We start from the raw sequence: 17418 nt of genomic DNA, 5'->3' as shown, positions 1-17418 counted from the left end.
TAAAAGTACAAAAAATTAGCCAGCGTGGTGGTAGATGCCTGTGATCCCAGCTACTGGGGAGGCTGAGGCAGGAGAATCGCTTGAACCTGGTAGGCGGAGGTTATAATGAGCTGAGATGGCGCTACTGCACTCCAGCCTGAATGACAGAGCAAGACTCCGTCTCAAAGAAAAAAAAAATAGAGACGGGATCTCACTATGTTGCCCAGGCTGGTCTCTAACTCCTGGCCTCAAGTGATCCACTACATCTACCTCCCAAAGTTCTGGGATTACAGGCAAGAGCCACAGTACCTGGCCTCTGAGTTTTAAAAGGCCATTTCCTTTGCCCTACTTGAACAACCAATAAAGACATAAGCCTCAATGGTAAAATGAAAGGGGAGTGGTATTTAATAATCGTACATTAAGCTGTAAGATAATTATTGTTATTCAGAGCACTTGCTCAAAAGTGGATTTAGATCTTAGAAGGGTGGCTGAGAAACTAACCTCATCAGTCAGCCTCAATGTCTCCCACCTGTAAAATGGGGTTAACACCTAGCCACAAAACTGGCTGAAAATTGAAGGAGGCAATCTGTGGAAAGAACAGAGCTGGACACTTACTGAGTGCTGAAGCTTACTTCAGTTGAATCATTCCCTGTGTGTCTCCACTGTCCTCCTTCCCAAGACTTCTCTTTTTTTTTTTTTTTTGAGATGGGAGTCTGGCTCCCTTGCCCAGGTTGGAGTGCAGGGGCACAATTTCGGCTCACTGCAACCTCTGCCTCCTGGGTTCAAGCGATTCTCTTGCCTCAGCCTCCAGAGTAGCTGAGACTACAGGCACATGCCACCACACCTGGCTAATTTTTGTATTTTTAGTACAGAGGGGGTTTTACTATGTTGTCCAGGCTGGTCCCGAACTCCTGACCTCAAGTGATCCTCCCGCCTCTGCCTCCCCAAGTGCCAGGATTACAGGCGTGAGCCACCGCGCCCGGCCCCCTTCCCAAGACTTCTAATGTGGGTTACGGAATGTGTATACACACACACACACACATATACACACACACACACACACGCCCACCATAACCCTTGAGAAGAGCGGTCGTAGGGGCATTTATTCCAGTGTTTCACCTCCCCTCCCGCTTTTCGGCCTCCCAAACAGTCTGAAGGCGGCTGCTGAAAGGCTCCAACCCACCGGAACTCTCGGAGTAACCACCTCCGCCTCCCCTCGTGGGTGTAGACCGAGACTCGCGCGGACGGGAGGGAGGAAGAATGTTTGCGCAGCCTTCAAACGACTTGGCAGGCAACAAGAGGGAAAAGGCCGCTCTGGGGAGAGTTCAAATTGAAATTACACGGAGGGAAGAACGTGCAGATCAGCGCTGAAGCTCATAAAAAAAAAAAAAAAAAGCGAGGTGACTGAGAAGAACAAACACGCCTCCAAAAGGAAAATGGAAAAGTTCGTAAAATGAGCTCTTCAAAGCCTAGCCAGGGGGCGCGGGGGAGGAGGAGGGCAGTGGCCGCCGGGCAAGGCCGCTGCCCCCTGGGCCTATCCGCCTCGGAGACTGGAAGGGCGAAATTGGCCCAACTTGCATTTCCTCTAACCCGGGAGGTTGAGCGCCCCTCGCCCCCTCCTCCGAAGCGCTTCTCCTGCTGGAAACCAGAGGGAGTGGGAAGAGTAGCCCGGAGTTCGAACCTAAGCAGAGCCGGTGGTGGCGGGGACGACGTTCCCAGCGGGAAGTCGCGGGCAGGGACAAAGCTAAGTCCTGAGAAGTAGGCCGAGGCTAGATCATTCGTTCGTTGGACATCGGGCATCGTTTGGGTTTTATTCAAACCGTTGGAAAACCTTAAAGTTCTAGGCAGGGGAACAGCACCACGTGATTGGATCCTCCAGAGTAGAATCTAGACAGTCCCCCTCCAACCCACTCCCAACTCCCCACAACTCTCCCAGCATCTCCACCTCCTCCCACTTGGAAGAAGGATGAGATCGATGAAGCTCACGCGGTGCGCTCTGCAGACCTCGGCTGGGAAAGCCCAGCGCACCCCTAGGCGCACGGGGAAGCGTCCACCAGAACCGCCTCTGGCTCCCTGGGTCGAAGTCCCCACCCTCAGCCTCCTTGTACAATTCATTAACTTTGCAGACACCCGTTTTATTCGCCGGATCATTCCCGGACGCTTTAGAGAAAAGCCTGGTCATTAACCTCACGGCCCGCGCGCACTGCTCGACGTCACCCCAAGTGGAGGATTCTCGGAAAAAATCAACCGCGCCAGCTCCCGAATCCCGGCAGCCCCTCGCCCGGGTGTGCCAGAGTCGACTTCTCTCTCTCTCTCTCGGTCTTAGTGGACCTGAGAGAGAGAAAGAAATTTTCTATAAACCACTGAACTGGGGCAGTGCCGGAAATTGTCCCGACCCGGTATTCTGTAGCTTCCAAGGTGCTTCCAACCCCATTCGCGCCGCAAGGATCCCACAAGATCGGGAAAACCGAGGCTTGGGAAGGGTTGGGTGCCCCAAAGGCAGGCTGCTTGGAAGAAACGGAGCCGACCTGAACCCCGCGTTTGCAGGTTTCAAATCGCGGCGCGTTTTGAGAGGCCTTTCTGACCCCTGAGAATTATTAGTTCGAGCCCCCTGGTCTATCCTGCTCGGAAATTCGGCCTCTGATCGAGGAAGCCCTGTTGGGGAGAGGGCTGGTAATTCCCTTGTCTTCCTCCTCACCGCCCCTACTCCATCCACTCTCTTTCCCCTTCTCCCCTTCTGAGTTTGTTACCATTTCTTGGTCAAAGCCCCACAACATAGATGCAAGGAGTTGAAAACCCACAATTTCTCACTCCAGAGCCTGCGCCTGCGTTCACTGCATCAGGGTTCTCAGACCTTAAGGAGCTCACAATCACGTGGGGGCTTTGTTAAAACAGGAATTCTGGGCCCCGCCCCTGGACATCTCATTCAACTGGTCTCAGCTGGGCCTGAGAATGCGCATTTCTAACCTGTTCCCGGGGTACGTTTTGGGAAGGACTGCTCTGTGTGTTGCGTTGATGCCCTCTAGGTTCCTTTGTCAATAACAAAAAACCCTCTTTAGAGAAAGTTCGTCGTTCTTCTCTGTGTGTCCTCAGCACTTACACAAGGCTTGCACACCAGTGCCTAATAAATATTGGGGCTTAATCATGAACGCGTAGAGCTGTCACCGTGGTTTACAGATGTTTAGCGTGTGCCTGGCATTTTTCTGGGCACATTAGGAGTGTCTGTTTAATGCTAGTGACAACGGTGGGAGTTAAGACCCTTATTTTGACATGGATGGCTCACAATGGGGATGCCAGGAACCGGGAGAGGGAAATCGTGCCTGTACCCAGACACATGGAAGCCAAGGTCTACCCAAGGGACAGAAACCGCTGAGTCCCGCTCCACCAACCTGGGACAAACCAGCTTAAAGGCGCTGTTCAGGAAGACTCAGCTCTCTCCGCTGGTAATGGCTGGGAAAGGGCGGAATCACCTTCGTAGAAGACCTGAACCTCCAGAGTCCCTGCGCCATGGAATGTGCGCCCCTCATACCCCTAAACGTCCACCTTGCAGTGCTTTTGCCTGCCGGTCCTTGGTGGGCAAATGGAGAGACCCAGCGCCAAGCTTTCTATATGGGAATCACCCCTCAACCTTTCTGAAGGATCCAGAACCTCTCTCCAGGGCTTGGAGGCCTCGGATTCTGGAGGATTCCACAACTTAGAGTCAAGAGGGATGGCCTATCCAAACAGTGGGGGTGACCTGGAGGATCTTAGCATTCCAGGCACAATCCTAGACTCGCCTGGGAGAACTGCCACTCAGATTAGGGTCTTGGGCCTGGTGCTCCAGGAGGAGGGAAGAGGGTGCCCCTGGAGAGACGTGGCGCTCCCATTTTACACCCTCCAGATAGCTCTGGGGCCACGCTCCTGTGTTCCAACTCCATTGAGTCCCGCATGCAGCTCGGTGTTCCCCGGCCACATCGTAAAAAGATTTACAAGACTATGTTAAACTGGCAGTAAAATCAATTAACTTTAATGGCACCTTGGGTGGGTGGCTGGGTGGGTCAGAAGGAGGGAAGGAGGGCGGGTGCTTCCTCCTCTTCGGACTGGGAATCCAGGTGAGGGAGGGGACCCGCTTTCAAGTCCCTTTTGGGTTTCTTCTATTTGCCCCTCCAGGGATCCTCCACTGGGCTCTGGAGTTCAGAGGTTCAAGGTTAAAGTGAAAAGAAGGCTGAGCATGGAGACTACAGGAGACTTCAAGTCCCACTTGACAGTTCCTGGCTAAGTGATCCTAAACAAGCCTCTTAACCTCTCTGAGACTCAGTATGCTCATCTATGCAATGAGAATTTGTGACAATAAAAATAAAATCAAAAAGCCTCCTCTGTCAGGGTTGTGAAGATTGCAAGTGATAGCAATTTGGAAGTACCTCCCACCATGCCTGGCATGTATGTCTGTGTGTTTGTGTGTATGTATATACATAAAGCATTGTGTGTGTCCTGTGTGTGTGTATGTATGTGTGTGTGTATATATACATATACATATATAAATATAAATATATAATATATATAAATATATATAAATAATATATAAATATATAAATAATATATATAATATATAAAATATATAAATATATAATATAAAAATATAATATATATTTATATATTATGTATTATATTATATATAAATTAAAATATATATTATATATGTAAAATATGTATTATATATTATATATTATATAATATATATAAAATATATTTTAAAATATAAATATATATTTACATATATAAATATATACTTATATATATTTACATATATAAATATATATAAATATATACATATATAAATATATACATATATGTATATATTTAAGCATTTATTAAGATTGTATGTGTCTGTGTGTGTGTTTGTTTCATAAATGTTAGTTTCTGGAGCACTCAGGCTTTCCAGGTGTAAAATGAGGTGAAAAGACCAGGCTTTTGCAAAGGTCAGAGCCAGCTTTCAGAACCCTGACTTAGCCAGCACCACTTAAATGTTGGTTTCCTGCTAAAATTGACCTGCTTGTCCAGCCAGTGACCCCGGAAGTGACCCCATGCTTGGGTAGACAGCAGCCTCAGGCTTTGAAAACGACCTGGATTTCTGGAGTGCTGGCAAGGAAATGAGACTGGCTGGGGGTAGGGGCAGGGTCTCTGCCTCCCAGGTCTCCTGGTCCAGTCCCGGAAAGCCCTAATTCTGCAGGTCTCCCTGGCCTGGAGACAATTAACCATCCATTTCAGAGAGACCTCTGTCTGTCTGTGTCTGTGTGTGGCCCTCTCAGCCAACCAGGATGAGGGAGGGATCCCCCACCGACCCCCACCAACCTAGGACTGCCCATGTGAGGACACTGCCCATTGGCCTGTTGCTGTGCTTTGGGCAATGGGTGGGGAAACAGGAGAGGGAAGAAGTCATCATCTCCCCATCCTCCTCTCCGAGAGGCCAGTTCTGTATGCTGCAGAAGAGGTTGATCCTGCCTTAACCTGCACCTCTCCCTAGGACCCAGTCAGGCCCCATCCATGAGGCCTCTGGCTCTGCCCCTCTCTGGTCCAACCAACTAGGAGCCCGTGGCTAGATGCACTTAAGCCTGGAATGAAGCTGCTGTCATCAGACTCGAAGAATCCATTAAACATCAGATCCTGCATCCTGCCTTCTTCCTCCATGGGTTACCAGCAGCAACTCAGTACCAATCCCATTCATTCTGTACCTCTCTCCCCTGGCAGATACTTTCCCCTGTTCATTTCAGTTTAAAATTAAACAAATTTTAAAAGTTGAGATAATGATGGGAGGTAAGGTGAACAGCATAAAAATGTTGGGAAGCCGGGCACGGTGGCTCACGCCTGTAATCCCAGCACTTTGGGAGGCCGAGGTGGGTGGATCACGAGGTCAGGAGTTCAAGAGCATCCTGGCTAACACAGTGAGACCCCGTCTCTACTAAAAATACAAAAAAGTAGCTGGGCGTGGTGGTGGATGCCTGTAATCCCAGCTACTCAGGAGGTTGAGGCAGAGAATTTCTTGAACCTGGGAGGCTGCGGTTGCAGTGAACCGAGACCACGCCACTGCACTCCAGCCTAGGTGACAGAGCGAGACTCCATCTCAAAAAAAAAAAAAAAGTTGGGAAAAGCCCAGTGATCTGAATCTGGATATAAATCCTGGTTCTGCCACTTAACCTCCTGGGACCTTGGACTTACCATGTAGGCTTTCTGAGCTTAGTCAATACATCTATCTGTAAGAGATGACTGTCGGGGCCAACCGTATGCTCAGCCACATCGGATTCCCTTTCTCTCTGCTTAAAGGGGTGTGTGTTTGGTTTCTCTCTCTCTCTCTCTCTCTCTTTCTCTCTCTTTTTCCTATACCCCATCTCAAAAGAGAGAAGTGTAGCACAGTGCTTTCATGCGAGGGCACTGCAGACAGACTGCCTTGGTTCGAATCTGATTCTGCCACTTACTAGCCAAGCCACTTTGGATGGGTTACTTCTTTTTCCTCTTCTTTTTTAAAAATTATTATTATTATTATTATTATTATTATTATTATTATTTTGAGACAGAGTCTCACTCTGCCACCCAGGCTGATCTCGGCTCAATGCAACCTCCACCTCCCGGGTTCAAGCAACTCTCCTGCCTCAGCCTCCTGAGTAGCTGGGACCACAGGCATGTGCCACCACGCCCAGCTAATTTTTGTATTTTTAGCGGAGACAGGGTTTCACCATGTTGCCCAAGCTGGTCTCAAACTCCTGACCTCAGGTGATCCACCTGCCTCAGCCTCCCAAAGTGCTGGGATTACAGATGTGAGCCACTGTGCCCAGCTCTTGATGACTTTTTGAACCATCAAATTAACTAGCTTTCCTTACTTCTGGAGTTCTAATTATGAAAAAAACTTTTTTTTTTTTTTTTTTTTTTTTTTTTTTTTTTTCTGAAGCTAGAGTGCAATAGCACAATCTTGGCTCACTGCAACCTCTGCCTCCCAGCTTCAAGTGATTCTCCCACCTCAGCTTCCCAAGTAGCAGGGATGACAGGCTCATGCCACCACAGCCAGCTAAATTTGCTTTTCTTCTTTGAGACAGGGTCTCACTCTGTTGCCCAGGGTGGAGTGCAGTGGCACAATCTCAGCTCACTGCAACCTCCATCTCCCGGGTTCAATCAATTCTCCTGCCTCAGCCTCCTGAGTAGCTGGGACTATAGGCACGCGCCACCACACCCGGCTAATTTTTGTATTTTTAGTAGAGACGGAGTTTTGCTATGCTGGCCAGGCTGGTCTTGAACTCCTCGCCTCAAGTGATCCACCTGCCTCGGCCTCCCAAAGTGCTGGGATTACAGGTGTGAGCCACTGCTCCCGGCCTAATTTTTGTATTTTTAGTAGAGACGGAGTTTCACTATGTTGGCCAGGCCGGTCTCAAACTCCTGACCTCAACTGATCTACCTGCCTCAGCCTCCCAAAGTGCTGGGATTACAACAAAAAGTCTTTATTATTTAAGGCCAGAGTTGGGATTTTCCCTGCAGAAAAAAAAAGAAAAAGAAAAAAATATATATATATAAAATACACACATGCATATAACTGTGTGTGTATATATATATATACACACACACACACACACACACACACACACACACACACATATAACTAATAGACCTTTTTTACTGAGTGACCTTGTTTGGAAACCCATGGTGTGGCCTCTTCAATAAGCATCCTCTGGCAGGGTTGGGGAGTGGGGCACTTTTCTCCAGACGTGCTCTTGCTCTCTGTCTCCACTGAATTCTCTGGTCAGATTTTAGGCCTGTATTCTGCTCTAGCAAGTGATGCTGCCTGACTCTAAGGCCAGGTCAAAAAAGACCGTTCAGCTTCCACTTGGTTCTCCCAGAACACATGTTCTCTTGTGTTCAATCTCAAGAACGTCTTACTTAGAATTTGGTCACCATGACTTGAAGAATCCCAAGATGCAAGAAGAGGCCATGTGGAGGTCCCCCAATCAACTGTCCCAGCTGAGGCCCGCCTTTGAGTCATCCAGCCCCAGTTCCAGACATATGAGTAAGAGGCTTCAGATGGCTCAGGCTCTGAGCTATTCAAAACACGCCCAGTCATTCAAGTCTTCCCACCTGAGGCCCAGACATCACAGAGCAGAAACAAGCTATTCCCACTGTTTCATTCCTAAATGCCTGACCCACAGAATCTGTGAACATAATAAAACAGTTGTTCCTAGGCCACTAAGTTTGGGGTGGTTTGTTACAGAGCAGTAGATACCTGGTACAATGACATGCATCAGTCTGAGCCTCAATTTTCCCATCTGCAAAATGTGGATATGAGGGTCTTCCAGAGGAGATCCGGGAAGTGAGTGTGCCCATATAAACAGCAGATGACCGGAGCCTAAGGCCCACCGGATTCAAGAGATTATAATACAATGTGCCACTCAGATAAAGTGAGGAGCACATACTAGGCACCCCGAGATTCTCAACACCCAAATTCCCTCCTCCCTCCAGCCACTCCCAGAGAAACTCAGACCAGCTCTTCATCCAGATCTTACATCCAAAAGGAATCCCCACACCACACACCCTGCCACCACCAACTTTCCTTTCCATTCCAATCAGAGAATTAATTTCCAGAAAGCAAGACTGCCAACAGCAGAAATAAATCACAACAGAGCAGGAGATGAACATTATCTAAAGTGAAACAATTTAGCAAAAATCTCTCCCCCTCCCTCACCCCGCTCCAAACCAATAACAATTCAATTATTTGGCCGTCACTATAAATGATGGAGCAGCCACGTGGCATCCCTGGCATGGGAAGGGCAAAGCTATGGAAAAGGAGATGAAAACCAGCCAGGGGAACACACTGATTAGACAAACAGGAGGCAAAGCAGGGAGGTGCCCAGCCCTGGGATCAGGGAAAGGAAGAACAGCCAGCACCCTCACGTTCACTGGCCTAACACTTTGTTAGACATGATGCTATTACATCCATTACTGTGCTTGACCTTCTGAGAAGGCCTGAGATGTTGACTGAGATAATGTAATCCATCCCTATTCAAAAGACACAGGAAGTTGTGTTCAGGAAAACATTTTTAAAATTTTATTTGAGACGGAGTCTCACTCTGTCTCCCAGGCCAGAGTGCAGTGGCACAATCTCGGCTCACTGCAACCTCCACCTCCCAGATTCAAGTGATTCTCCTGCCTCAGTCTCCCAAGTAGCTGGGATTACAGGCATGCACCACCATGCCAGGCTAATTTTGTATTTTTAGTACAGGTGGGGTTTCACCATGTTGGCCAGGCTGGTCTCGAACTCATCACCTCAAGTGATCCGTCCACCCCAGCCTCCCAAAGTACTGGGATTTCAGATGTGAGCCACCATGCCTGGTCCAGAAAAACTTTTAGGTGTAATAAAAGGAGCTCTCAACTTGGAGTGGGAAGTTGATGTGTTCATTTAACCCACGACTGTTTTGTCTTTCATTTGGTTTTGGGTTGGGGTTTTGTTTTTTGTTTTTGTTTTTAATTGAGACAGGGTCTTGCTGTGTCATCCAGTCTGGAGGGGCAGTGGTGTGATTACAACTCACCTCAGCCTCGACCTCCTGGGCTCCAGTGATCCTCCCACCTCAGCCTCCCGAGTAGCTGGGACTACAGATGTGCACCACCATGCTCAGCTAATTTTTAAATTTTAAGTAGAGGTGAGGTCTCTCTATGTTGCCCAGGCTAGTCTCAAACTCCTGGGCTCAAGCAATTCTCCCACCTCAGTCTCCAGAAGTGCTGGGATCACAGATATGAGCCACCATGCCCAGTCCCATGACTATTTTGAAAACCTACAAAAATGCCCATGCCTAAATACCCTGACTTGATCATTATATGTTGTATGGATGTATCAAAATATCACATGTGCCCCATAAATATTTGTACACATTTGTACAAATATATACAAATATTATGTATCGATTAAAATGTTTAAATAAAGATAAATACTTTTGAAACACCAACGGAGCTTACATTTTACTATAAAGAGAAATATAATCAAGCACAAGCATCATAAGTAAGGGAATTCCATGGCTTGTTAAAAGGCAAGATGTAGCCGGGCACAGTGGCTCACGCCTGTAATCCCAGCACTTTGGGAGGCCGAGGCAGGTGGATCACTTGAGGCCAAGAGTTTGAGACCAGCCTGGCCAACATGGTGAAACCCCGCCTCCCCTAAAAATACAAAAATTAGCGAGGCATGGTGGTGCAAGCTTGTAATCCCAGCTACTCAGGAGGCTGAGGCACAAGAATCTCTTGAACCCAGGAGGCAGAGGTTGAAGTGAGCTGAGATGATGCCACTGCACTCCAGCCTGGGCGGCAGAGTGAGACTCTGCCCCCCCCACAAAAAATAAAAATAAACTAAAATAAAAGGCAAGATGTGCAATCAAAATAGAATGAACAAGAGCAAGGTAGTTTGGAGGGGGAAGGAGAGGTTTGCAATTTTGGATGGGATGGACAGCAGAGGCCTTAATGAGAAGGATCATGTGAGCAGACTTGAAAAACATGGAGGGGCCAGGTTCAGTGGCTCATGCCTGTAATCCCAGCACTTTGGGAGGACGAGACAGGCAGATCACCTAAGGTCAGGAGTTCGAGACCAGCCTGGCCAATATGGCAAAACCCTGTCTCTACTAAAAATACAAAAATTAGCCGGGCATGGTGGTGGGCACCTATAGTCCCAGCTGCTCGGGAGGCTGAGACAGGAGAATCACTTGTACCCGGAAGGCGGAGGCTGCAGTGAGCTGAGATCGCGCCACTGCATTCCAGCCTGGGTGGCAGAGCAAGACTCTGTCTCAAAAAAAAAAAAAAAAAAAAAAAGAAAGAAAGACATGGAGGAGGCTGGGCACAGTGCTTCATGCCTGTAATCCCAGCACTTTGAAAGACCCAGGAGAGAGGATTGCTTGCACCCCAGAGTTCAAGACCAGCCTGGGAAACATGACAAGACCGTTTCTCTACAAAAAATTTAAAAATTAACTGAACATGGTGGTGTGCACCTGTAGTCCCAGGTACTTGGGAAGCTGGGGTGGGGGGACCACTTGAGCCTGGCTGGTCGAGGCTGCAGTGAGCCGTGATTGTGCCACTGCATTCCAGCCTGGGCAACAGAGCAAGACCACATCTCAAAAAAAAAAAAAAAAATTACAAAAAAGAAAGAAAAAGAAAAAGAAATGATATAGCAGAGAGGAAGGAACTAGTCCCGCATCAAAGAAATCTTTAAGCAAAAGAAATGATCAGAAGCCCAATTCTACCACTTACTAGCTAAGCGACCTTGAGCAAGCTCATCCCTGATCCTCAGCCTTCTCATCTGTAAAAGGGGTGTCCTGTTCCCTAGAGTTGTTTGCAAAGATTGTGAGATGATATATGTCAGTGCCTCCCAGGGTACCCAGCTTATAGTAAGTTCTCTGGTCTCAATTTTTATAGTCAGTGCTCTGCAAATTTGCAGAGCATTTTCCTTCTCATCCTGCAGAAACAAGTTCTATCAAGTATCCCCCAACCATAAAATTAGTATTCCAGTCCTAGGAATTAACAGACTACAGGACAATCCACAAGGCCAACCATCTCCACCACACCGGGTGCCTTCTAAGTGCCCGGCATCCTGCCAGCCTCTTTCCAGGCGCTTATCTCAGTCACCCTCCCCGTCATGCTGAGGCCAGTAATTACTATCACCATGCCAGCCTCAAAGCCTGTGCTCTCAAATTCCCATGATGTCACGTCACTAAGCAGGTCTCAGCTGTCACTTCCAGTCCCCTAGAATAGGCCACAGATATGTAGGTTGCCGAAGGGATGGAAAGAACTGGAGGAAATTCTGGCCTAAGGTACAGAATTCTGTCCCTTGAGTGGACACTGGGAAGAGAGAATTCTGTCACTATCCCCAGAGACCTGTCTGAGCTGGAGTGCCATTGTGTCCTCACTCTGAGGTCACTATCTGAACTCAGTGGTCTTGAAAAAGGTGGTATAGCACAAAGCTTAAAAGCCACTAGCTTTTAACATCTAGCCAGGTACAGCAGAATATACCTATATTCCCAGCTACTCAGGAGGCTGAGGCGGGAGGATTCCTTGAGCCCAGGAGGTTGAGGCTGCAGTAAGCTATGATCTTGCCACTGTACTTGAGCCTGAGTGACAGCAGAGATCTTGTCTTTAAAAAATAAATTAAAAATAAATACATACATACATGCATACATACCCCTTTGTCCTGGGTTCAACATCCAGCCTTACCACTTACAAGCAAATATGACTCAAGGGAAGTTATGTAACCTCTCAGTGCCTCATTTTCTTCATCTGTAAAATGGAGATAATGAGGAGTTGAGTCCACCCTCTGTCTCCCCCTTGGCAAGACCCCATTGCAATGGTCCCTATAAAAAATAAAATAAAATAGGCCAGGTGCGGAGATTCATACCTGTAATCCCAGCACTTTGGGAGGCCGAGGCAGGAGTATCACTTGAGCTCAGGAGTTTGAGACCAGCCTGGGCAACATGGTCAAATGCCCTCTCTATAAAAATTACAAAATTTATCTGGGTGTGCTAGTGCACACCTGTTGTCACAGCTATTCAAGAGGCTAAGGTAGGAGAATCACTTGGGTCCAGGTGGTCAATGCTGCAATAAGCCAAGTTCGTTCCACTGCACTCCAGCCTAGGCAACAAAGAGAGACCCTGTCTGGAAAGTAAAAATAAAGTAAGTAAATAAGTAAGTAAATAAATACATACATACAATAAAATTTAAAATGGGAATAATAATGTCACCTCCTTTCTAGGGTTTTAGATGATGCTTTGCAAATAAGCTTGCCAGGCACGGTGGCTCACACCTGTAATCCCAGCACTTTGGAAGGCCAAGGTCGGTGGATCACGAGGTCAAGAGATCGAGACCATCCTGGCCAACATGGTGAAAACCCATCTCTACTGAAAATACAAAAATTAGCCAGGTGTGGTGGCACACCCCTGTAATCCCAGCTACTCAGGAGGCTGAGGCAGGAGAATTGCTTGAACCTGGGAGACGGAGGTTTCAGTGAGCTGAGATCACTCCACTGTACTCCAGCCAGGGTGACAGAGCAAGAGACTCCATCTGAAAAAAATAACAATAATAATAATAATAATTCCAAAGGCATTTGCTATGGGCTGAATTACGTCCCCCCAAAATTCATAATTTAAAGCCCAAATTCCTGGTACTTCAAAATGTGGCTGTATTTGGAGACAGAACATTGAAAAAGATAATTAAGTAAATCAGGTCTTTAGGATAGACCGTATTCCAACATAACCAGTGTCCTTAGAAGAAGAGAAGATAAGGGCTGGGCGCGGTGGTTTGCACCTGTAATCCCAGCATTTTGGGAGGCCGAGGCAGGAGGATCACTTGAGACCAGGAGTTTGAGACCAGCCTGGCCAACATGGTGAAACCTCATCTCTACTAAAAAATAAAAAATAAATTAACTGGGCAGGGTGGCATGTGCCTGTATTCCTAGCTACTTGGGAGGTTGAGGCAGGAAAGTCGCTTGAACTGGGGAGGTGGAGGTTGCAGTAGGCCGAGACTGTGCCACTGCACTGCAGCCTGGGTGACAGAGCGAGACTGTTTCCAAAAAAAAAAAAAGAAGAAGAAGAGAAGAGAAGATTAGGATGCATGGAGAGACACCCGGGGCACACATGGACAGAAGAATGACCATGCAGAGAGGCAGCAAGAGGGCAGTTGAGGAGAGAGGCCACGCCAGAAAACAACTCTGCAGGCACCTTGTTCTTAGACTTTCTAGCCTCCAGAACTGTGAGAGAATACATTTCTGTTGTTTAAGCCACCCAGTCTGTGGTATATTCTTATGGCAGCCCTAGCTAATAAATACAATGTTCTGTTGTTGTTTTTGTGTTTGTGTGTATGTGCGTTGTTGTTTTCTTTTAAATTTTTATTTATTTTTGAGACAAGGTCTGGCTCTGTCACCCAGGCTGGAGTGCAGTGGTGTGATTATGGCTCACTGTAGCCTTGACCTCCCAGGCTCAAGTGATCCTCCTGCCTCAGCCTCCCAAGCAGCTGGGACTATAGACATGCGCCACCACGCCTGGCTATGTTTTTGATGTTTTGTAGAGAGAAGGTCTCACTACGTTGCCTAGGCTGGTCTTGAACTCCTAGCCTTAAGAGATCCTCCCACTTCGGCCCCCCCAAAGTGCTCAGATTATAGGCATGAGCCACCACGCCCAGCCTGTTTTGTTTTTAAGGTAAATTATTGTAGGCTAGTTGTGATGGCTGCTCACACCTGTAATCTCAGCACTTTGGAAGGCCAAGGCGGGAGGATGGCTTGAGGCTAGGAGTTAAAGACCAGTCTGGGCAACAAAATAAAAACAAACAATTCTAAAAGAAGACGACACAGCCGGGCGCGGTGGCTCACGCCTGTAATACCAGCCCTTTGGGAGGCCAAGGCGGGTGGATTGCCTGAGCTCAGGAATTTAAGACCAGCCTGGGCAACATGGCGAAACCCCGTCTCTACTAAAATACAAAAAACTAGCCGGGCATGGCGGAGTGCTCCTGTAATCCCAGCTACTCGGGGAGCTGAGGAAGGAGAATTGCTTGAACCAGGGAGGCAGAGGTTGCAGTGAGCCAAGATCGTGCCACTGCACTCCAGCCTGGGTGACACAGTGAGACTTCATCTCGAAAATAAATAAATAAATAAATAAAATAAAAGAAGACTACAGGTCCAAAGAGAAATTCAAAGAACCACATCTTCTCCACTACACTCTCAGGCGGACTCAACTCAAGTACCAACTCCAGACTGCTCCAGTTCTTTGCAGTTGTTCTTGCCCTCTGGTTTCTCCACCACTCAAAGCAGTGATATCTAAAGAGCAGAATGGGTCAGGTGCAGTGGCCCACACCTATAATCCCAGTGCTTTGAGAGGCCAAGTAGGGAGAATTGCTTGAGGCCAGGAGTTCAAGACCAGCCTGGACAACATAGCAAGACCCCCATCTCTACAAAAAATAAAAAATTAGCCAGGCATGGTGGTGCACACCTATATTCCGAGCTACTTGGGAGGCTGAGGTGGGAGGCTTGTTTGAGCCCAAGAGTTCAAGGCTGCAACGAGCTGTGATTGTACCACTGCACTGTAGCTTGGGTGACAGAGCAAGACCCCATAGTATAAAAATAAAAATAAAGAGCAGAGTCCCAACCAATCTCTCTTGTCTTTGTACTCCTTGTATCTTAGCCCTTCCATTTCCTAGGAGGATGGGCTTGGGCAAGTTAAAATCTCTAAGCCTGGGCCCCCTGTGGTGGCTCATGCCTGTAAATGCAGCACTTTGGGACACTGAGGCAGAAGGATCACTTGAGGTCAGGAATTCGAGACCAGCCTGGCCAACGTGGCAAAATCCCGTCTCTACTAAAAATACAAAAAATTAGCCAGGTGTGGTGGTGCATACCTGTAGTTCCAGCTGCTTGGGAGGCTGAGGCAGGAGAATCACTTGAACTCAGGAGGCGGAGTTTGCAGTGACAGAGATTGCACCACTGTACTCCAGCCTGAGCATCAGAGTGAGACCCTGTGAAAGGAGAAAGAGAGAGTGAGAGAGAGAGAAAGAAAGAGAGAGAGAGAGAGAGGGAGGGAAGGAAGGAAGGGAGGGAAGGAAGGAAAGAAATTCCCAGTGCTAATGCAACCATTAGCAACCAAATACACCTAGGGCCTATCATAGCACATGGCACATAGAAAGTATGTAACCAATTAGGCCGGGTGCAGTGGCTCACGTGTGTAATCCCAGCACTTTGGGAGGCCGAGGCAGGCAGATCATTTGAGGTCAGGAGTTTGAGACCAGCCTGGCCAACATGGCAAAACCTCGTCTCTACTAAAAATACAAAAATTAGTTGGGTGTGGTGGTGCGCACCTGTAGTCCCAGCTACTTGGGAGGCTGAGGCAGAAGAATCACTTGAACCCAGGAGGCAGAGGTTGCAGTGAGCCAAGACCACACCATTGCACTCCAGCCTGGGCGACAGAGCGAGACCCTGTCTCAAAAAAAAAAAAAAAAAAAAAAAAGAAAGGAAGGAAGGAAGGGAGAAATTATGAATTCCATTATTTTTTCTTGTGCTTTCTCTGATACATAGGGTCCATACTCCATGACTGAAGGAGACGAAGGAAGAAGAGGATGAGATAAAAGAGGAAAAAAAGAACTATCAAATACTGTGCACTTAATTGGTGTCTGGCACTGTCTGAGTGCCGTATACATGGACATTCTTTTTTTTTTTTTTTTTTTTTGACTTAGTGCCTGACATCAAATACTTGGCCATGCTTAATTCTCATCATAACCTTCCATTTTACAGACAAGAAAACCGAGACCTAGACAGGTTACGTTACATCCTCAAGGTCACACAGCTGATAATAAAAACAACTGATTAAGCTAATAAACACATCCTTTAAAATAAGGCTCCCACTAAAAAAGGGCTGGAGGGTGGCTGGGAGACACACGCTCCAAATTCTTCTCCAAGTGTGACAGGGACTCACTTGAGCCTATGGAGTGCTGACAGGTGGAGAGGGTGTTTGTGCAGGGCTTGGGGACCACGCCACGGTTCCAGGAAAACCCCCATGCACCTACTGAAATACATCCAAGAGTCCTCTTTCTTTGAGTAAAACACTCCCAAGGTCACTGAGTGTGTTCCCAATCAGAGGGTCAAAAAGGACGAGGAGACAGGCCAGCTCTGTCTGAGATGCTTATTCCCCACCCCACTCCCACACACGGATCCATGCTCCACCAGGGCTGAGGCGCCACCCCGCACCCCTGCAGATGCATCCCTAGCCCCATGGCCTCTACTTCCGATTGGGCCCTGTTTATGGGAGGCATGGGCAGGAGATAGGAGTAAGTTCCAGTTGGGGTGTCTCTTCCCTGTCCTCTCCCTGGAAGTGGCTGTGAGGCTCCATGACCACAGCTCATGCAGGACAGCCCCGTCCCCCACAGTTCCAACCCTTGCTGGGCTCCATACTCCCCAGTTCCGGCCCCTGCTTCCTCTATTGCTGGCCCCAGAGTGCTTAAGCATCCCTTGTTGGTTTCTTCAGCCATGTCCACCTTTCTATAAATAGTCCTGTATTAAATACTTCCTGATTGAACAGAATTGAATGAATTCTGTTTTTCCCAGGACCCTGATCACGATAAAGTTAGTGCGAAATTGGAAGAAAGATCCTAGTTTCTAATTGCCTCTCCAAAACCCAGTTTCAGACAAAGGTAAAGTAGAAGTCTAAAGATCTTAGATGACCTTCTGAATCTAAAATAAAAGTTGAATTTTTAAAATATTATTATTATTATTATTATTATTATTTTTGAAACAGAGTCTCCCTCTGTTGCCCAGGCTGGAGTGCAGTGGCATGATCTCAGCTCACTGCAACCTCCACCTCCCAGGTTAAAGTGATTCTCCTGCCTCAGTCTCCCAAGTAGCTGGGACTACAGGTGTACCACCATGCTTGGCTAATTTTTGCATTTTTAGTAGAGATGGAGTTTCTCCATGTTGCT

The 17418-nt window shown here is 47.6% G+C and overlaps 1 non-coding gene across 1 annotated transcript; it reads right to left on the bottom strand.

Moving 5' to 3' along the window:
* Positions 1–284: 284 nt before the first annotated feature.
* LOC112205148 (small nucleolar RNA SNORA27) lies at positions 285–379 on the bottom strand. The gene has a single exon (XR_002939001.1). It is a non-coding gene; the product is annotated as a small nucleolar RNA SNORA27 (small nucleolar RNA).
* Between the last annotated feature and the right edge of the window lie 17039 nt (positions 380–17418).

Source organism: Pan troglodytes, chromosome 10 (assembly GCF_028858775.2).
Source record: "Pan troglodytes isolate AG18354 chromosome 10, NHGRI_mPanTro3-v2.0_pri, whole genome shotgun sequence".
Lineage (NCBI taxonomy): Eukaryota > Metazoa > Chordata > Mammalia > Primates > Hominidae > Pan > Pan troglodytes.
This window is presented reverse-complemented; position numbering and strand designations above follow the sequence as displayed.